General features: G+C 28.7%; 1 protein-coding gene across 4 annotated transcripts in view; it reads right to left on the reverse strand.

Moving 5' to 3' along the window:
• The window catches only part of Eip63F-1 (Ecdysone-induced protein 63F 1), a 93,696-nt gene that overhangs the window by 22,304 nt on the left and 46,928 nt on the right, over nucleotides 1-24,464 (reverse strand). The gene's annotated exons all lie outside the window — the stretch shown is intronic.

Below are 24,464 nucleotides of genomic sequence, written 5' to 3' on the forward strand. Positions count from 1 at the left end.
ATTAATGATTTATAAATAAAGATTAGTATACCACAAGGTTAAACATTAGGGTCTTTATTATTAATTCTATTAAAATAATATGTTCTAAATGATCTTAGATTATTATTTGTTTCATTATCTAACACATATTTTCATACATAATTGACATTAATTTATTGATAGTGATTCAATCCTTTGATTGTTGAACATTTTAAGATTTCAATTGTAATATCGATAATTTACATATTACCTTTAAATCATATACCATTTAAAATCCCATTTTAAACATTTTTTCTGAAAGAATACAATACTTATATATTTAATAAACATAGTTATGATTACAAAGATTTAGGTATATGCAAGCTCAGATAATAATAAAAAATTGTGGCGGCCAACATATGTCACACAGAAGAGAAGATTGATATTGAAAGTATATCTATCGATCTTTAAGATTCAATTGTATTTATTCACTGAGAGCATTGATGAGTACATATAAATATAGCGAAACTAATCTATAGTTTGATAGATCGAAACAGGATCAAAACATGATAAATATACGTTCATTGAGCAAAAAACTACATCATCGAAGGACGCAAAAAACTCATAAATAATAAACGAAACTTGTTTTTCACGTCGTCGTCGTCGTGTATTTCAGTTCCTTTCATCAAATTTTACATTTTTGTCAAAGAACCTCAATGTACACAGATATATATATATATATAAATGTATATATACGTATGTATGTACATATATATTATATACTATAGAACATAATCGGCCGGCGTGACTGTGATCGATGGGCGCTTTAATTACCACTCATTAAGCTCGTTGTCTCTGGGAAAGGTTCCGTACCCCTGTCGGTGGTTATCCGTCATCGCAAACAATGACGGTTCGACAGCGATTGTCGACCTTTTCGCTAGACGAACGCTCTTTTATGAGCCGAAAGGGGAATAAACGTGTTAGCTAATATCTCTGCATCGATAGTGATAAAGGTTAAAAGTGGAAAGCTTCTCTCAGAAATTTATACTATAAACATAGACATGTAAGACGATACATGTTTATGCTACCTTACCGTGTATGTAGTTGAATTAAACACTAAAGTGTTGAATAATACTTTAGATAAACCGTTAATGAAATATTTTAGAGAATTGTAAATTAATAAATTTAAGCAACAAATTGCGTAATTTTTAACTTATAGTATAAGACCAGCACTAATGATACCACAAAGTATGATAATATTACATAATAATGTATTACTATTACACTGTGATTTTAAGAAATAGAAATCATGTATCTATCAGCATAAAATATTCCCGCAAAATCAATAACTAATACATTTTTTATTTAAATTACAGAATACATTTTAAGCGAGCTTTCAATTGATATTTTAATTTAATCTGCAGCATCAAAGGTTTAACATTCTTATGCTACTACTTCAAACAATTCGTTACAAAGGTAGACCTTATTTAAATGATACATAAATATAAATAAATTTAAGTATGCTTTGTATTTTACAATAGAATAAATAGTTTCTGCATAAGTAAGAACGAAACTTTTATTAATTGATTTCTTATACAGAATACAATCTATTTAATATTAAAAATAGATAAAAATGTGTACAAAATCTGTTATATAACATTTTAATCTATTTATTTTTTCTCTTTTGACTAACCGCTATTTTGAAACAGGATGTTGAATAAACGAATTTTATCGAGATATTTATAAGCGCAATTTTACGGAAAACTTTTATGAAAATTTAATTAAACCTACTCACTAGAACCGCTACATTTATTGCTTCAATTTCACATTATTACTTTTTGCGATAGCATTTTATAATAGAGTAAAAAAATCATAGTTGCTAATTAAAAAAAGATGGTGAATCAAACAGGCTAACAATTTTTTCGGAAAAGTTTTAAAAATATCTTATTATTACTTCATTCTATTGAGTTAAATTAGTTAATTACACCGTTTTTTGTCATTCATGTTATAATAAAAATGATTGAGTGTATAGAACTTAAAAATTATTATAATATTTAAATAAAAAAAATAAAAAATATTTTTTTTTGTCATTGATATTTAAATATTATCGGTTTTTGTGACATGTTATAACTTTTGTAGTTTTACTCAGATTTTTATAAAACTTGCAGCCTAATATTAAGAACACCAATATTTTTTAGCGTATTATTTTGCATCTTACTATATAATATTTTTTGTGTAATAATAATTATATGTTTTATTTTTGTACTATCGTGACGCATTGGGGCAACCTGTTAGGTCAAGATTGTCTTAACCTTTTGTGTAGTGAGTTAAATTATGCACATTTGTTAATTTAACTCACTACACCTGAGAGTAAATTAATTTTATGTATTTTTCCCTAATTATTTCTGTTGTCATTTATTTATAATTATTTTATATTGCATTTATAGTTAATTATAGAAAAAAAATCAACGATTCTTAGCGTTTTATTTTTTACTTTTTTATAGGAGTATGTTTTAATAATTTATTTTACATTTTTATTATAAAATATATTATTCGGCTTTTGGGTAATTTATATCTATAGAAAGGTTTGCAATATTTTTTATAAAACATATATATTTATTAGTATAATTTTCTATGGAAATCATTTAGATTAATTAAAATTAAAAAAATATAATATAATTATAATGTGTTTTATGTTTTATATAACAGTGAAAGAACGACCGCCGTACACGTACGGCGGTACTCCTCAAAGGCTTAATTCAAATAAATAAAATAATAAAAACACATCGAAAAAGGCAAGGACTAAAATAAATAAAACATATTTAACCATTAACTAAAAAGGCTTTAAAAGAACACAGTTTATCTGAGATAAAACAGTGCCATCACCGGTTTTCAAAATATATGTTTATATATTTATAAATAAATAAAAGTGGCGATAAATGAACAAAATCTATAACCGTATTTTGAATACAATAAATCAATACTGCCCTTTGTCCTTACACGTACCGGTGCATCCCTCTCGGCGAACATTTAATTATAAAGCGTTACTTTATGAGCACTGATCTGCCATCATGTTTCAAAATAGAGGGCAAAAATATGTACTCATATACTATAACAATCAATAATTAAGAAAATATATTTTTATTATATTGATTTAATACAAATCAGACCATAAATACATGATAGGTTTCCCCAATGCGTCATTTAGCACTTAATATATAACTATTTATGTATATAAATCTACTACATATTTTTTGCGGCTTTTGCCGGGAGGAATTTTTTTTAAGACAATATCATGTAAATAAAATACTACGAGTGAGTCAGTAACTGGTGCCTGAAAAATGTGGGTTCGAATTTTTTTTCGAAACATTTTTCAATTTAAATCGTGTCTGTAAGAGAAAAATTAGTGATTACTAAATTATTATAAATAAAATCGAACACTATAGATTAGGTTTTCCTAGATTTTCTTAATCTCACGGGTGAATATCGTGATAATTTATTTGATCAAAGTAGTACAAAAATCATGTATCATGTAAATATCATGTAGTACAAATATCAGAAGTGTATAAAAATCTTCTGTTATTCTTACAATACAAATTTTAAAGATTTGCAAACATATAAGCACTTTTATAATTATTAGTATGTTTAACATATTACTGTCCACGATTTTCTAGGAATTTAAAGGTATATATGTATTATCTTATTTTGAATTTAAGTCTTTATTACGTTCCCCCGATATTTTTGTTAGCTTAAGTAGCATTATTTTTGACACTCTAAAATATCTTATTGGACTGATCTTGAAATTTTGCAATCACGCGAATACGCGTGAACGGATCATGATGTGTTGAGGGATCAAAACAACACTATTAAGTCGTTTTTATTTAAAAGTTACTTATCTATTAAACACCTTGATATTTTAGATCATATCATATCAAAGTGTATAAAAAATAACAAAGACAGACATTGAAGAAAACTTAATGTAACATAAACTATATTATTAAGAACTTTGGCATTCATAACATCCTTAATAAAATCAGTCCAATGCTTTTAAATTATAATAATATTTAAAATACAGTAAAAGCGGTCGTATATCTATTTTTAGAAATATAAATTGTGTCGATGTTGAATATCAATAAGACGATGATTTGCCAAATTTTATACGAATATTTTGAAAGGAATATAATTTCGAAAAGCGCAGTTTTCCAGGAAAAACCTGTTGCGTGATTTTGAAAGAAATTGTTATGGTAAAAAAATATCAAAAAAATATTTAATAATCCTATTCACCTAAAGCCTGTCTTTCCTTAAGTGAAAGTTATTCTTAAAATATTTCTAAACGAAGAAGATTTTAAAACAAATTTAATCGCTGATTTTCATGCAGCTTAAAATATGTAATTTATTGTAAGTTTTATAATGAACATAAAGTTTACTATAGATAAGATACATCATTTCACACAAAATACTGTCTGTCAAATTACAATCAACTGATGTGAAACATCGTCTTATATGGAGATATTAATAAGATTGTAGTGGATTATTTGAGCAAACGCATTTCTGATTTCATTGCTATAAGTTGTGTAGCACATACCCTTAAACTGTCGATTCATTATGTTATACTTGTTTTGAAATTATAAAAACGATCATAAACAGTGCCACATGCCACTAAGTAATTCATGATATAGAAATGCGATGAAAAAGTTTGTATTACATGATAGAACGCTTATATATAATAAACAAAACATTGTTATAAAGATAAAGCTATAGAAATATAACCGTGTAGATATCATTAATAACAAAGTGAAGAAAAAAAAACACAAAATACTTTTCATACCATTTTAAAGCAAATATTTAGACACAATGATGAAACTGAAACATGATGGACCATATTAAAAACATGATACCAATTTCAGACTTTTCAGGAAGATAGTATATGTATTTTTATGGAGAAGATTGCAGTAAATAAATTTATAAAAATAAGTAGCGACACGTTTAAATGGGCTCGAGTCAAACGAACAGTTTCTCAGAAGCACGTAAAGCAAACACTTCAGTGTCTCTTTGGATAACTTAAAAAAAGCACACTATCCACCTAAAGTAGTACGTGAATACGTACGAATTAAAGAATTCAGACGTGACTCGAGGGCAGCTTTGCCCTCTGAGCCCCTCGAACAACGTGACGAGCAGGTGCCACGTTACAATATTTACGAGTTGGTCCATTGCCCCGGGCCGCTGGTGTTTACAGGGCGAGTTGCTATTTTGCACCTCTTGGCTCACCGTTGAACTATTGCAAGACGCGTGTTTTTTTTAATAACTCGAAATAAAACGGAAACTCCGAAAGAGATCGGTCACACGAGCTGGACTCTTTATTTTAGCGAGTGGTTATTTTTGAAGATCGACCGGGAGTTTCCTCGTTGTGATATTTATGTAAATCCCCACAACGTGTCGCCAATACCTGTCACAACCTAAAGCATTACAAAAAAGGACCAGAAGCCGTTATTGGTGAAATTAAAAGGATCGTGACCTTTTAAAGGCTTGCTCATTTTATCAAGTATTATTTTTACCTATATTTTATGAACTTAGAACTAATCATGTAACTGTATTCATTAACGTTCAAACGGCCATTGCAATCATTCTGAAAAGGAAATACCAACTCTCCTTGTGAAAAGGTTTAACATTAGAAGAGAACCACCTCTTAGAACATTCGCCCCTAAGCGTTAATCACGAAAAATACTACAAGTTTGTGCGTAAATGATGCGCAATAGACAATGCATCTATCTTTCGCAAAAACAACTATTGACATCTAGCCCTTATTAGTGATACAGTTTCACTTCAAGGCGTAAACATATTTCGTTAATAAGCGATGCAATTGATCTACAAACATTCTCATCTGTGATTCGCCAGAGGTGTTTCGAATCAATATTATAAAATATGCGGCATTCGAATCAAATATGTCAATTAAAGAAACCGAGAGACACGAACTGAACACGCCAACAAAGACTTATAACTATTAACACCGCACTTTAAAATTTTATAAACTTTTTACCAGATTTTCCAGCGCTTATTTTGCCTCCAAAGACAAACCCCTTCCGCCTCAAAACAGTTTTAAACCGTGAACAAAACTGAGGGTCAGTGGATATTTCCGCCAATCGCAGATGACACATTTCATAAAGTATGTATATTTTAGGCAATAACAAAGAGTCTGGTTCCGTCCCGGATCGTCGAGATTGTTCAGTGGATATAGGACTGAAAGGCACATTAGACTTTTCCATATTTATCAAAGCAATACATAAACCAATATACTACCGCACTGAATCACTTCCTTCAGATGCTATAACTACGACATTGTTTCAGACTTGGATAAATGAGAGTTTAACCAAACTTTCACTAAGCGGAGCTACGCCGAATCGACCAAGACGACCATTAAAATCTTGCGAAAGCAACCGTTTTTATTTTCGATTTTTCGATTAGATCCAGCGTAATTCCTAAAAGAAGAAGCAAATCGATTTTCGATTTGACTCGATATTATGATGCTGTACTACATACAGCAAAACATTATTGCACAAGACTAAAAAAATAATTAAATATTTAAAAAAATAAAAAAAATAATTAAAATAATCTAAATTAATAATAATTCATCCTAAATATTTTTTAAATATAAAAATAAACGAGTACATCGCTAGATTTTACACTAATCAAATAAAAAATACGCCTAATTATATAGATGTGAATGATAATGTTTATGTATTATAAAAAAAAACTCACTTTTCAGCTTCGGAGCCCGTCGCCGGGAATTCAAAATTTAAAGATTTCATTACGAAGATTGTTTTATGATTGTTTATCTAGTTTAATCAATCTATTCTTCTAATCTCAACACGTTAAGTATATATTTAATTTTCATAGTTATGACACACGTAGTTAATTTGCAATCCGATTATTTATATTCAGTAAAATCGAACAAATGAAAATTATTGTCGCGTAGCAAAATTTCATTTATAAATAATAATTATTTAAAGCTGTTGTCACGTTGATGTCGGCCATCTTGTTTTATATTTAAATGCTTGTTTTTCATTGGTCGAAACAACCACATGCATTACCGGCGATTCAATTCAATTTAAATTTTTAATATTATTATTATAATTAAATATATTTCCTTTGTTTACGTCTATTATTATTCGACGCTCATACAAAGCGATACGATTTACAGAGAATTTTTATTTTAAGTTATGCTCGTCCGGAAGCGGCTTAGAACAATTATATATAAAATAAAAAAAAAACTTGGATGCGCAAAATTTCAACGCCATTTTATTAAAAAGTAATGCGTTTCATAGATTTTTTTTTTAAAAATCATTATTTCATAATAAATATCCATGGCTTAAAGTGTAAATTTGCTAACTCCACTTTTAGATGAAAATTACTTACAATGTCATTTTGTACCATTAATCGAAATACTAAACACTACAGAATCTTATATTAAACACTACAAACTTGAGATATTATTTTATTTTCCTATTTTCAAGTTGTCTATTTAGTTTTTTTTTTACACTTTAAGTCATCGATATACAAAGCACATTTTGCCGTATCTTTAAAAGAACGCAAAGTTTTTTAATATGCTATGTTTAGGGTCATGTATTATTTTTTTATAATTCATTCAATTTTTATTGTGAAAATATCTTGTTATTTACTTTCAAAAACAACACATATTATATTGTGGATATTTGGTTTGTCGATAAACAATATTTAGCGAATATTAATTAAAGGCAAAATTGCATTGTATTTCTTTGACCAGATAAAAATACCACAATTGTTCAAGACTCGATAAGAACTAGGATTCACATGGTTAAAAAAATGTTGCACATTAATATGTAAGTATATATTTAGAGTATACCATTTTCTGAATACATGCAGGGCCGGCTCTAGCATTGAACCAAGATACGCCTAATTTTTAATCGTGCTTTTTAAATATACGAATATTATTTCAAATTAACTTCACGACTTTAAAACATTGTTTTGATTTGTTAACAAAACACAATAACAATTTTCACAATAAATGTAAACTTATGAATGACAAGTAACTTTTGAAATAATGTATGGACTTAAAAGCAGCTGAAGAAAAAGGACATCAGGAACAGATTTGCTTCACGAAATCAGATACCTCAACCATTTACATTTGAATGAAGAAATGTCTGTTGATAATAGTTTGTAAGAATTTTAAATAGAAAATAAATTAACAGCCACATTACAAAATTTATTTATTGCTATCCGATTTTTTTTACCTTTGCCTGTATCTGCAGATTAAAGTTAAGAAAAACAAATTTAAGATCTTTTATGGATCAGGAAAGATTAGGCTGGCTCAGTATGGACTTTGTTTTATAAATAAAACCAGAAAAGTATTTATTTAATAAAAAAATACGGATTTTCGTAAACATACAAAATTTAAAGGGTTTAACATTCATTATCTATCAGGCGTAAACTCATTTACTAAGTATATGTTTGTATTTAATTATTGTTATTTATAGCATTAAACCATAATTATAAGTCAATAAAAATTTATATATATATATATATATTTTTTTTGTCATCAAAATGGCCTAAGGGCCTCACAACCCTTGAGTCAGCCTTGTATATATGTATGTTACTGCTACTATTATATATGTGCATTTATAATATAAATCGATTACATAGCCAAACGATTGTTTGTTTATAATTTCACCAAGAAAATATTTACTTACAAGAGCGCTGAATGGAAAATGTGTACAGTGAGGAAAATCGATTAAATTGCATCGTGATGTTTACAAACAAAACTACAAGGTACACTTACATATTTGCATAAGTATATATGCTATTAGATTATCTTACGAAACAATATAGTGTTTGTGGCTTATATGAATTGCAGTTAATTAAATTTAATGATAATTATAATATTAGAATTGCGAATAGATGTACATATATTTATTGTATGAAATTGCCATGTTTTAAAAATGATAGACGCGAGCTTTACAAGAGCACTACTGTGTGACATTCGTGACAAATGTGACATTTTATCATTACATATCAAGAACACGCTTAGGTGCTTGTGTATGGCACTTGAATGACCAATCACTCATACACGAATATTATACATCAACTGTATGAATTTTATAGTATATAGGTATAATCTGTTAAGTATTTTAAATATAAGATTTTTTTGTTATCAAATCGATTTTTTACTAACACCTAACCTTTTAACCTTTAACTCAACGTAACCCAAACAAAGGATTAACCTTCCAACCCAACCGCCTCCATCATTTCCAACCCCAAAATATCCATTTTTCACTCGCTATCGACATAATAAACGCGGATTTCCCGCTTTTCGCGCTTTCATCGCCCAATAGCCCGTGGCCGAATGGCCCACGCGCCATTGTAAAAACAAATCGTTAGTCCCGGGCTAACGGCCACAAATGATATATTGAAACCGGTCATTTTTTTCACCACAGACTTGACCACATGACTTGAAAAACATTCCGGCAATTTATTTTTAATATACATTTCTTTTTCTGCTGCGCCAACCGGCGAGGTGTGCTAGCGCCGCCTCTCTATTATCTTCCTTGAGAATTTTTCATTTTTATTTCATAATATTTCAATGAAAATTTTCAAAGGCATTCTTTAAACCCTGCACGATTCCAAGGTTCGGTTGTTGTATGGTATTATAATTCAAAATCGGTCCGAAAGCTTCGAGGGATTTTGATTGCCGTGCGTGAAAGGATTCGCTTTCGATAATCCGTGCTTAACAAGCGAAGCGAAAAATTAAATGGGAACGCATGGGTATGTATGTATTATGTTTGTTCGTGATGTTATTTTTTCTGTTAAAATAAATTAGATCGATGATAACAAATATGGTAATTAATATATTCAGTCACGCTACTGCTGCGGTGGAAAACCTTATCAGCAAACTGGATTCGCTAAGATTAAGTTTTCGTAGCTTTTCCCAATCTGATCACGTCAAGTCAAGTAAATGCAACCATTAAATCATGCAAATCAATTCATATAATACATAAAAAAATATAATAAAATGTCACTTTATTTATTTATTTGATATAATATAATATTATGCCGCTGTGGACTTTTTTAATGATTGTTATTGACCTTTCTATATCTTTAAAGTCTGTCTAAAGTAATATATCATGGTAATATTTTTGCAAACTCACTGAAAAACCCATTAACAAGCTGCTGAAATCCGTTATTGACGATCACGGTCAATTCAACAGCAATTCAATGATCAAATCTTTTTGGCAGCAGGAATAATTAAATGTTCTAATTTTTTTTTTTTTTAGATTAAAATACATAGTCTTCAAACTTTTTATGATTAAGATAGAAATATGTAGGTGTGAACTTGTATTGATTTAAACTGTATTTCTGATTTTTGATAACCTTTATACTTGATTGTTAAACATTAAATTTGGAAACTCTATTGTAACGCACATATTACAATATAGCAAAAAAACGGATTATATGTTTTTATCTTTACGATAAAATATTTTTGTACTGCCAAATGAAATGTGGCATTTTTAATTAATTAGAATTTTCAGCTCTATTTATTTTTTAAGTTATGCCTAAATTATGACTATTGATTTCTAATACAGGTATTTTAGTGGAACTTATCCTACACTATTTATATATGATTTTTTTGTTAACAAGCTGCTATCAAATTCGTAAATCTCGTGATATATAATATGTTTGCTCTTTTTTGTCTACTTGGAATGCCTATATATAATATTCCAAGAACGGAGGATGCAAAGTTCATTTGCAATTTTGACTTATTAGCTGCGCGAATCCCGCATATAAATATTACATACAAAATTTGTAGAAACGTGCTGTTTTAATAAAATAAATAAATACTGAGATTTCAAGATTTAAATGAATCCTTCTGGAAATAAGGCACATTATTCGAAACCATACTTGCCCTCAAATAAATATAAACTTGTTTATAGCGGTTTTTTAGTGTCTTGTAGAAAATGTAGAATATGAACAAATTATACGTCAGGGAAAATATGTAAATTAAACATATACTTTATTTATATATCAAATATATATTAGGCACTTTTTGTTGTTTTAAAACTTGATTATCTCCAAATTCGGCTTTATAAAAATTTATGCTCAAAAATAATGTTTGAGTTTAATTGTTGTAAAGACTTACAAACACAATCGAATTACCAATAAAAGTCTCCAGTGGTAATCTACTTTAGATTGCTTTCCAGAAAAGTGTCATGGAGTGAGCAAGCTTTGACATATTAAACCGAAAACAACAGTGACAATACAAACGAGGCAACATCTTCAGAATGCAGATGGAGAAAAAATCTCCAGATTCAATTGAAAACTTCACATCTGCGTCGCACAAAGGTGCAAACTTTCTTATCCCCCTGTCACCGAGTTACCATTGTCCTTCTAAGTCACTCACTGGAAAGTTTCAGCGACAAAATTTTAATTCCGCGTTCGCGGTTTTCATTGTTGGCGTCGGCAAAACTCGACTATACTATTTGTGCCGACAGGAAGGAGCCGTGGAGTTGCAGGGATGCCTTTTCAAAGGCACAAAGGCGCCCTTGGTGACATCCGCAACTATTTGAGAACGAGAGAAGGAATTTTTTCAATAGCCTTTAGCCTTAGCATTGACCCAGATTTGAAGGCGAAATTTCGCACTCGATCGATCGGACACTACTTGGCTCTGAATGCTGGCAGCCGACACCAAAGACGGACCAATACCATAACGGACCCTGCAAATTGACAACGTACGTTTTGGCAAACATAAACTCATACGAAGCAGAAAATTTAATCGCGGCAAACAAAGGATTTTCTTATCGGAAAGTTTCTTATTGGATCTATTCAATAATTTTTAACTTAAATTTACTTTTGGAAAGTTTGACGTTGGATTTAAACTTATTCGAGACTATCAAAAGTTTATATTTAAATAACAAACCTGGGCTTGTATTATAATAAATATACACATTTGAAACTCTATGCATAAATAAAATACTAATACAAATTCTCGTTGTAATTAAACGAGGCTTTCTTAATTATATTGAATATCTTATAAAAGAGTAAAAATATTTTACATTATAAATACTGCCACGATTTGAATCTCATTTTTTAAATTATGATTATTGCTATCAGACGATTTTAAGTGTATGTACTTGATTATGCAAATATGAGGGCAATTAATATAGAATATCGCAACGCTAGAGTGAGTTTCGGAGCAAAAACCTAATATTTGCAATGAGCATGTTTAAATGAAAGATATACAAAATACTTTAACAGATATATATTTTTATTTTTAATACTTTCATCTCATAATAATAAAAATTGCATTGTACCAGTATTTTCAATTATCAAAAACTAAATAAAATATCACACCACTAAAATTATGATTGTTTAGCGCGAGAATGTGAGCGCGTATTCTAATATTTATGTACCGTTAATGTCATAATAAAAACAAAAAAAAAAAATCTATGGTTCAGTGATTTTTCCGGCCACGAATTTTGCGGACAGGATTTTTCCGGACGCAAATTATTCCGGACACTGATTTTTCCGGACACTGATTATTTCAAACAAAAAATATTCTTATTATTTTATTAAAAACATTTGGTACCGAGTTTCAATGTTGTAATCAACTTGAATTAAATTCAATGAATCAATAAATTTACTTTGTAAAAAAACGCAAAAAACGACAATCTCAAGCTTTTTTTAATTATATTTTTTTCATTATTGAAAACGTTATTTTGTCTAAATCCATTTAAAAGGATCTTTATAAAACATAATAGTTGTGCGATGTAATAAAATGAATCCCTTGCGTAACTTCAAACTTATTTTTTCTATTGTCTTGCCTAAATAGCTTATTTCTTTTACTATATATATAGTTCTAAGTTACCTTTACGAATTTATTTTTTCAGTTTAGCAATAAACAACATGTAGAATTTTTTTTTTATTTATTTATAATCTGTTATTTATTTATAATATTGGCATGTAAAGAAAACATCTCAATATTTATTATTACAAAATCTAATTTATTTATTGTATAAAATGAAAAGTTTCATCGAATTATGGTGTATTTCAATATATCAACAAATGTGTGAAATTTTAATGAAACAAATTACTACACCAGTAACAAAATTATAGTATTAGTTATTAAAATTTATGATATTTAATCCGTTAAGTGTTTTTTTTTAAATACAGAAACCCATTTTTTTCTTGAACGCTATAAAATACTTTTATCGCTTGTGGAACTGGCCCTTTTTATGATGATATGCGTTAATCCTTTCGTCCAATTATAAATAGATTAGTGGTTCAGTTGATGAACCCGACAATCCCTTTAGCTATCGAGTAGTATTCTTATCGCTATAATTCCTACTTTGTACTAATTACTCCTCATATATAATTTTGCAAAATTACTTTCCAGATTAATTTAAAAAAAATATTTTCCTAGCAATGAATCCTATTTTTTTCAACAAATGGACTAAGTTCCAATAAAATCTTTTTGGCGTGACCACATAAAGATAAAATTTATTTAGCTAGAAATCTTCATTTATAGTTAAAATTTAATTTATGTTACTCTTAACATGAGTAGAATTATTACGATATTCTAAAATGAATATTAAATGTGTAATAACTAAAATAAAATTATATAAATAAATAACATCTCAATCACATAAATCTGTTTTAAGAAAAAAATATGTCGCATTTTAAACAAGCAGATTTACGATTTTCTATTTTTCTGAAAAATATATATTTAAAATATACTTCATTAGAATGAATTTGGGATTGGTACTCTGACATCTGGTATAAAAATTTAGGAAGCATCCAGAAGCGGTTGATCAAAAACGATGATTTTTTCGACCAATTGTTCCAAAATAAAAAAAAGATTCGCTGTCCGTGTTTTCAAAAATAATTTAAGAAATAAATATGTACACAGTGGTCTTCTAAATTTTTATTAGTACCTACTCGTAGACAATACAATAAAGGATTAGCGTATAAAGTATTTTTAGAAGTGCCTGAATGTAAGGAATATTGTTTAAGGTCGGAGTATGTCATAAATGTCGGCAATTTAACTCGAGATTTGACTTGCTTGTTTATTATATGTCACACAAAAAAATATGAAGACAATAGTTACTACATCTTCATCCAATACCTTCAAAGAAAATCTTCTCACTCTTGAATACTCAGATTTTTTCGCAAAATGCGCAAGCATGTATCAACATATAATACAGCATAAACTTAGCAATAAAGAATTCAGTTTGACTTTGAGTTTGAATAAATAGACATTCTTCTTTGGGTATTTTGGGGTTATTAATTATTTAAAAAAAACGTCAATACCGGTAATATCGTTAATACCCGTATTATCTGTTTTTTCTCTTGGTAATACCGGTATTAAAAACCCAAAATCAAGTCCATAATACAAACTAAGTCAACTTAGAAAATGAGCGGAAGAATAAGTGCAGACAGACATCGCATCTCACATATTGCTCCACAATTTGTCTGCATTTTAATATTACACTATGCTATCCCTACCGATATTACTATGGACCTACAATACAATATAAGAGCGCTGATCGAAGTATTTTTAAACCAAATGTTGGTCAATAGAAGAGCGCAAAAACAATTATCATTTCTCAGAAGTCAAAAATTCACGTCAAAAGCAATAAAACCGTTTCAGCGTCATCGCCCAATGCGACAGCGACAGCATTGTTTTGCTGCTTTTGACGTGAATTTTTGACTTCTAAGAAGTGATAATTGTTTTTTCGCCCTCCTATTGAGCAAAATTGGATTTGAATATACTTTAACCAATGCTCTTATATATCAGGTGGAAGTGAATAATATATGCTATTTATGCTTGCTGCGCTTGTCAATGTAATACAATAGCATTTGTACATATGTATGACAGTCATTAAAGCTGTTTTTAGCTAATCCTATAAATCTTTAATCGTCACGTACAAAATGCACTTTTTGGCATAACAATGACACTCATAACTAGTGGATTTATTGCGCTTGTAACGCGTATTGCGACATTTTTTGCGATCAATGCGTTAATTTGAATAAATGCTTTATTGCTAAATGACCAAATATTTTTTATTGTTGTATTGTTGAAATCATTGTTTAAAATTGAATAGATTTGCAATTTAAAATAAAATATTTTTTTTATTTTTTAATAAATTTAGCCAAGTTTAAAACCAAAATAGATATTATTTCATTCGAGAGTAACTTCATGGTTTACTCTGACGATAATTTAAATTACAAAAAAGAACATATGTCATATCAAACCATACTAAGTACATCGAAAGAACAATATGACAACAGTTTAATCTAAGATGAAGCAATTTTTGAATGCTGATAATAAATTATATAAAATACATTTGTTTTTCTATGTATTATTATTCTCTATTTTTTAAATATTTTTTTAGAACGATTGCCATGCCCATTACAATGCCGATATATTTAATCAAGTGAAGAAGACAAGTAATCAAATCATATGCGCAGTTTCTAAGTCATTGTGTCATTGGATTTTTATCGCACGTGAGAATATTGGCTACCGGCCATCAGCAGAAAAGCAAACACGATCGTAAATACATTGAAAACGTATTAGACACATTTTCGCGTTTAGTGGCCGTAAAAAAGAAAACCTATCCACTTTATATTCATACAACGTGTGACCGTTTCCGTGGAAGCTTTTTTTAGGGCTTTTGATCACTGAACTTTAAACGCTGAAGGTCAAGCACAAACACACTTTGATGATACACATATGTATGTGTGGATATGTGTGAAATGTCTCAAAGGTTAATATATTATTTTATATGTTACCGCCTTCGATACACCGCCACCCATAATTTATTATCGGGCAACGAACGTAAAGCACAGTAAGAGTCTGGATGAACAGTGACACACATTGGCCATTTTTTTTAAACGCAAATCAGTATTTATAGCTAGAATGTTTATCGTATGAACTTTTATAACGCTGGACCGACGGCTAGTGCCAAACAATCTCACTCAAAGCTCTTTTAATAAACACTGTAATGTAAAATTAGCTTTTGTCGCGATTTATTACGAGCGTATCGTTCTATATAAATACAAGTTGCATTTGCTATTTATATTGCTTGCTAAATTTGAGATTAAATTGCTTTTTCATTTAATAATATGATGTATGTGAAAGCTCATTATAGAGCAGGGAATATATTTCAGGGAATGTTACTGCTGAGATAATTATAAAGTTTTATTAAAATATTATTTCTCTAAATTAATAAAATATTATGAATTTTAAGTTAGAAAAAAAACATTGAATTGCACCTGTTATAAAATGTATAAATAAGCTTTGATTCATCAAATTTATATGTATATATTATATGGATACATATAATTTTCAATTTTATTATGAGTTAAAAATAAATTAAATAAATCAAAATTCTTTCAAATGATTCAGTCGTTTTTCGTCATTTTTTTACGTTGTATATATACATATTTTTTTATTTTTTAGCCAGCACTAATGAAACATTAACATCATTATATCATAGTGTCACCGTTATTTCCGCATTGATATCTAGCATTCAAAAAAACAAATTTATTAAAACATCATCGAGGCGTAAAGCTTCATGGTCGATTAACAACGATTGATTGCCAGTATAGAATATACAAATATATATATTTTTATTTATGTATATATTATTTAATCGACATCGTTGTCATCTCATAAATCATTCCAACCAAATGGCATTACACGTACATTACATATGTATTATTATGTGTTTGCCTATTTTTTGAAAGAGTCAGTAAACCCAAACGTTCGCTTGATTTATGTCTGTCTTGTTGACAATGTTATTTTTTTCCTCTAATAAACAACTGTCTTAAAAATGTGCAAAAATACTATGTAAATGCGTATTTATATAACAATAACTATAGAGCATAATGTGTTAGCGATCCATCACTACGTGGTGAGAATGTTTAAAATAAGTTGAAATTGAGCCAAAAGAACTGTAATTAACGATGAGTGAACCATCCTGAATTCCCTCTTGTGATCAAAGTAGTTTATTTTTTATAGTAATAATAAACTTTTTATTATAAATATTATATTACCTTATAGTTTGCAGAGTTGCGTTAAGAAGACGTATGAAATATTAATGATTTTATAAATGGAAATTTCTAAGTTACATTTATATAGTCTATTAACAAATCTTTTGGGACTTAAAATTTAGAAAATCTCTATTAATATTTTAAAAATATATTTTATTTAAAACTTTCTGAATTTTTTTATTAAGAAATGAGAATCTCACTTGCTTTGATAACGCTCTACATATATTTAAAGTTGCATTATTATATTTCATATAGAGATGAATAATACTTAAACAAAGTTCAATGGTAGAAATATAAACATCTTTTTTTCGTTAGTGAGAACGCGTCAATGTCATGGAATGTGACGAAAGTTCTTGACGTTTGATAAAGGTCTGACAGTGTTAGGGGATGGTGCGACACGTGAGCGTTTTGTTCTGACCAGAAATCAAATAAGACGTATAGGTATAGGAAATTAACATGTGTTAAACAACGGTGGTGCAATATTGAATATCATCGGAAAATAAAAATATTTGTAAAAATAAAATAATAGATCTCGTTTTTGATAAAAAAAAAATAGCAGAAACGAGATCTATTATGACGACACAAAAATGACAAGCAAAATATTGTGTCCGAACTAGATAGGCTAAATTGCAAATATATCTGGTAAAAGCCACCTTAAACACATCCAAATTAGTCAGAGAGTCGAAGAAGAATAGGACCGTTTATCTTATTATCTTTTCTCAATGTGTAATGAAGCCAGAACGTTGCCATAGATTATTATTATTATGTTTCTTCAAAAGAGAAAATAATATCGCATTGTACAACAGGGATCTAAATTAGGACCATTGTTGTTTATAAAATATGTATTATATATTAATGATATAATTAATAATATAAAAATACTTTAACGACGATACTTTAATTTAATGCATATTTTAAAGAAGTTGCAGATAATTTAAATGAAGAATTAAGTACAATAATAATGTACATTTATAAACTAAATGTATTTTATTAATTATATAGATATGTTAGATAGTAATATAAAAATAGTTACAGATAAATCTATTAATAAAATATTTAGATGTAATTGTAGATAAAAAAAATATTTTATGTATATTATCTAAAATGAAAAATATATTATATATAAATACAAAAATCTATGACTGTATTATATTGTTCTATCACTATAATTATTGTGCAAAAATATTATATATGCTTAATAAATTAGATAAAACGATGATGCAAAATCTATAAAATAGGGCAATGAGAGTAGTTTTAAATAAAAATAAATTTAGTAGCTGTAGAAGTATGATTGATAGATTTCAATGGTTAGATACTCAAGAAATATTGAATGTTTTAGTATTTATATATAAATTTTAAAATAATATGCTATCAGAGTATTTTAATAAGTATTTAATAATAAATATGGATGTACATTAGTGACGTGCCGACCATAGATGCGGTAGATTCAAAACGTCAACAGCATGTACAGTGTTTATTGTCGCTCGTGTTTATAGTCGATCAACCGTGAATGCTGTTGACGTTTTGAATCTACCGCATGTATGGACGGCACGCCACTGATGTACATAGATTTAATACTAGAAATATAGATAATTTAAGGGTAAATAAGTATGAAAAATGAGTACGGCCAATGGGAATATTCTACAGAGGTGTAAATTTTTATAATAATATTCCTAAGACAATGCGCAAAAATAAAAATTTAGTGGGTCTCTTTAATGGAATAAAAAAACAATTTCGTGCACAATAAAAAAACAATAAATAAATTATAAGTATTTTTATATTCTGTTTTTTATGTATGTTTTGATTATTTTTTTAGTCTATAAATAATTAGCTATATTAGCTAAAAAAATATTGATTCTTATCATAGTTAAGCACGAACTCGAATTCAGTGAAGCTAACATGAAACCTACACAAGTGATACATTTTGGAGTTCATTATTTAATGATAATTAATTTGTATTATTTTATAATCTAATTTAATTTAATAATTAGGTGTAGGTTTTCTTCGTTTCATTTTGCTATTATATAAATTATAATTAAAATACAGAAACTAAACTTTAAAAAAATTTAAATAATAACTATAACCTTTATTATATATTGTATATATAACACTTTTTTAAGAAAAATAATTCCCCATTGTAGTCTTTGCTGTAATTAACTATTATTTTACATCATTGATATATTTCATTCGTTTTTAACTAAAAATTGTACTACATATTTACTTCTCCCGTTTTTAAAATATTATATTTACTACTCTCAGACATATGTATGTAATAATCAATGACCAATAACATATCTGGTTTTGATTCTAAGCGTCATATAAAAGTTTCCGTTTTAAATACAAAATATTATATATGTCAAATATATTATTTTATATTAAACGTTTTAAAATTCAGGAACTTTTTCAATATAAAATCTTGACAGCCAATAAATTACATCATATTTTTAATTACACGGTTTACGATTGCGACACAATTTATTATTTTCATGCGCTAGTATATAATTATACACCGAATTGCCACATTACAAGATCCCATTTAATTTATGCTAAATATCTCAATCGCCACCATCTTTTGATCCGGATAACTTTGTGAGCGTTTATCCGTGTAATAAATTTAATTAATCCCAACAGATGTGACCGTTGACACGTGCAAAAATATATATATATATATTCTCTACGCTAACCGGTCTTGGCAGCCGACTTGATGCGAGCAAGTCACCAAAAAGTGAATAATGCCTTGAGAGTTTCCTTTGAGAGGAAGTTTCTAATTCCAAATTGTCCGTGCAGAGCTATTTTTCAGTCCTACCCAACATTCCGAAAGACATAAGATTCGGGTTACGGCTAGAAAATAAATCGTTGAGGTAAGTTGTTTCATTTATTAATTACGATAACGCAAAAACAATGAAGCAGGGTTTTATTTATTTATTTATTTAAATTAAATTATAACCATTGTGACCCTAATAACTCGAGATTAACCGAGTTAAATCATCTGAGCAACCGTGGTCCGACAATTTTTTAACAATAACTCATAACAAACATTCAAAAGCTGTATATATGACGTCTACTTTTTAAAAATTGTTGGACATTCTCCTATTTTATTATTATAATTAAACTTCAATGTATACATTAATCTTTCTCTCTGAAGAGATTTTATATCATATACATTCCTAAATTCAACACTTTTTGATATTTAATTGCTATTTTCTTTCATGCTATCTTACTTTGAGTAAAACTTTCATAAAGACACCTGAAAATCACACCGTTGATATCACCGTATAAGAGTTTTGTGTATCTACAGGTGTACCTACGATACTGGGAAAAACTAATAACGGTATCAAGCAATCTCTCATTACAAACGGGCAAAATAAACAAGCCGTAAATCATAGAACGAAAGGTTGAATTTCGAAACTTTCACGTTAGGTAACCGTTGCCCTATATATTTCACGCTTTACATCATTTCGTTTCGTTCTAATGACCCTTTAAATGTGTCATATATTTTTTTAAATACATGGAATTGTTTATGTTAGATTTTTAATGAATCGTTTTAGTGTTTAGTAAAAAATAATTATTTTTAAATTACGACATAAAGCGTTTTATGATATAAAGTTTAACGTTGCTCAAAGTCGCTTTCATATGACCCGGTTGTTGCAAAATAATATTTAATGACCCTCAAAATTTGGCAAAAACAATAGATCGCCTAAATAGACTGTTGTGAATGCACTATATAATATTGCACGTAACAATTATTTTCTTATATTTATATTATAATCAGTTGATAATGTTTTAAAAAAATATTACTATAGAAGAATTAAATAAATAAATAATAATAAGCCCAACATTTTTTTTATTCATTCTTAAATCTACAAGTGACTGTCGATTCGAATTATTTTACAATATTTTAAAATATGTATTGCATCTATATTTTACAACCATTTCTGAAGAAAATCAATAGATTAGACAGAAAATAGTCTTAAAAAATCAAAATAGATGGAATAATTTCCTCATCAATCACAATTATCAAATGCATTTAAATTTCAACTTCAGCCTTTAATTTCATTGACGATGGCCTTCTGAAATTTCTGGCAATCATCATGTCAATTATCCATCCGAAGAATTTCACGTCAATTACCCTGTCACAAAAGCATGTGTGCTCGTGACACGTGTGTAAACACGAAACAGGTGTCGTGACACGGAAATTAGATATTTTTTATAATTATCGTATTCGTAAAGCGGGATAAAATAAATGAACCGAATCTCTCACATATTTACATGATCGATAATAGTTATGTAGATGATTAATAGTCTTAATGCCTTTGACATATCCGATACTAATTGAACGGATGTTTGACTAGCACCCAACTTCGTCTGTAGAATCCAAATATACTTATGTAAGTATGTTTGCAATACGAAAATCAGATACAAATAAATACATGCATATAGTATCTAGTTATACCAGGGGCTGATAAAAAACAAGGAAAACCATATTATAATAAATACAACTTTATGTTCAATTCAACAACGTATATGAGTGTCAAAAATAATTTATTTGACAACAAACTAAAGCTTTTACAAGATTTCCAATTATTATTGGGGTTGCATATTTTAAGCAAGAGCCATTTTAATTTTAAAGTTTTTTTAATATATTTTTAGAAGTAGATGCCTTCATTCTAAAATATATTACACTTTGTTATTAAGTGCTCGGCAAACGCTCTTGAGCCTTTTTGACCTTAAACAACTGACGAGACATTATTCACGTTGTTGCTTTGTCCTTGCCACCATTGGCAAGCAAGGGTCTGCCGACGGACAATTTTAGGATAATATGAAAACCGAAATATTTCGACGGTATGCATAACAGACAGTGCTGTGTGACACAAGTTTAATTTGTGTCCGTTGCGCCATAGTAAACTCTTGAGTTATGAAGAGGGCGCAAAAACAGCACATTCTGAGGTCTGCTGTGCTCAAGAGCAAACGGACATTCATGTATTAAAATAATTAGAGAGAATACTTAAGCGTGTGGGTGCATTCTTTGTTTGAGTTTTACTATAGAATGTCTTCATAAATAAGCATAATTTATTAAGAGGAATTATTAAGAATGTTGGAATATATTAAATCTAACTCATTAGCTTCTGATTCAAGAGATTAAGAGTTAACATAAAAGTTTTTTAGTAAAAATGTTTTTTAGCATAAATTATGATCCATAAAACAAATCTAATATTCTCATTGAGCTGAATTAAGTTTTAACTAATTTCAATCTCCCAAAACACGATTTACAATACATCAAAAAACACTAGGACATTGAACTCGGATCTTTCAATTGCTAGTCATCGACTTAAGCCATTATTAATATATATTATACTTAGTTGACTATTGAAAAGAAACAATGAAATATTTTTTACAAAGCGTTTTAACTAATTATTCAATTGTGCTACATACGCTAAAAAAAATTGCCTCTCCGAAATATATAGATATGGATTTTTAGATTTTTTCGAGTATAATTATTTTTGAAATCTCGGGATTCATCGCGATTTTTGCTTACTTGTGCTTTATATTTCGGCCGTGACTTTCCGGCCATGATCACGAATTATTCAGTTACAAATAATTCGTGATCATGGCCAAAATATAGAATTAAAGTAAGCAAATATATATATATATATATATATATATATATATATATATATATATATATATATATATATATATATATATATATATATATGTGGTTGAATGCGTTTTCGCGGAGAAATATTTGGTTAATATTTCTAGGAGTCGGATTACTCCGCGTACTTTTTTGATTCCGTGTGGAATCATGGTCCCTACGTTTCGGCCAGATTCGCCCGGCCATCCTCAGGGGAAAATTGAGAATATGAACATCCGGTGTGGGCAAAGCCCAGCATGTGGTTGTTCAGATCGAAACGTAGGGACCATGATTCCACACGGAATCAAAAAAGTACGCGGAGTAATCCGACTCCTAGAAATATTAACCAAATATATATATATATATATATATATATATATATATATATATATATATATATATATATATAAATATATATATATATAAATATATATATATATATATATATATATATATATATATATATATCGCGATTTTAGCTTACTTTATTTCTATATTTCGGCTATGATCCTCCAGCCATGGTCACGAACACGTTTTCTGTAACTCACCATGTGACTCGTGACCATGGCTGGAGCATCACAGCCGAAATATAGAAATAAAGTAAGTAAAAATAGCGACGAATCCTGGGATTCAAATAGAATCTAACGTAATAAATTTGTAACTTTTTTTATTAAAATTATTACTGTACTCGTATATATTTTTAATAATTTACTTTGAAGCATATCGAGTACTTTGATTATTTTATAATATTTCTAAAAAGTAACACTTTAAATATTATTTTCTATTATATTTAAAACATATAAATTGTACATAAATGAATCTATTTATCTTTGATACTTAAAAGTTATGTGTAAACCTAATAGAGATGGTAATGAAATTAATTTTCAAAGTAAATCTCATTTAATAGAATTTTAAGGATCGATTAAAGATGGTATTTCTAAATTAAATTATATAGTCACATTATTACATCTACGCAGTCTGTGCTATTATATATTATTTAGCACTTACATCAGTAACTATACTAAAGTTTTTTTAATAAATTATTTTATTTTACTTTCAAAATCGTTTTGCGTTACTTCTATCAATAAATTTGAGTGTTTGTCTTTCTGATTCAAATCATTGCCAATGGAGCACCGAAGGAGTTCATTCCTCATTCGGCGAATTCAAAAAGAACCAGGCAATCAAATTATTGCCGAACAATGAGGGCATGAGTGAAAGTTGTGAAGAGTTGTGAAGGGGTGCGAACCGCGAACGAGAATTTGTCGCTATGGGAACAACGATAGAGGGTGGTTTTCTTTCAACCCGCTCGCCCCCTTCGAAGTCGTCTTTAATCGCTCAAGTTGACAGACCTTACCTACTCTATACCTACCCAATACACGTGGGTATGGGGCGACATTTACACCGGACTCGAAATTATAATCCCAACCCCAGGCCGACACGCCCATCGACGATTAACTGAAGGCTAAATGATAATTCCAACGTAAATACATTATCTCGGAGAAATAAGCTTTTGAACTTTATCTATGATGAAGAGAGTCAATGTCATTAATTGACAACCACAAGTGTATGTAATACAATATTCTCTAACTCATTGAAAAATCCAGCATATTAACAACTTAGCTATTATACATATATTCTTGCTTGTATCACATTGAAAAAAAACACACTTGAAATATGCTAAATGAAAAATGATACCTTTAATATTTTATTAAATATTTATTTTAAATTTATAATTTCTCAATCTAATTATATTAGAATAAGTAAATATAAAAAAGAGTATTTTTTTTGTAAC

Source organism: Plectrocnemia conspersa, unplaced genomic scaffold (assembly GCF_051122295.1).
Source record: "Plectrocnemia conspersa isolate PC_06_02 unplaced genomic scaffold, ASM5112229v1 ptg000003l, whole genome shotgun sequence".
Taxonomy (NCBI): Eukaryota; Metazoa; Arthropoda; class Insecta; order Trichoptera; family Polycentropodidae; genus Plectrocnemia; species Plectrocnemia conspersa.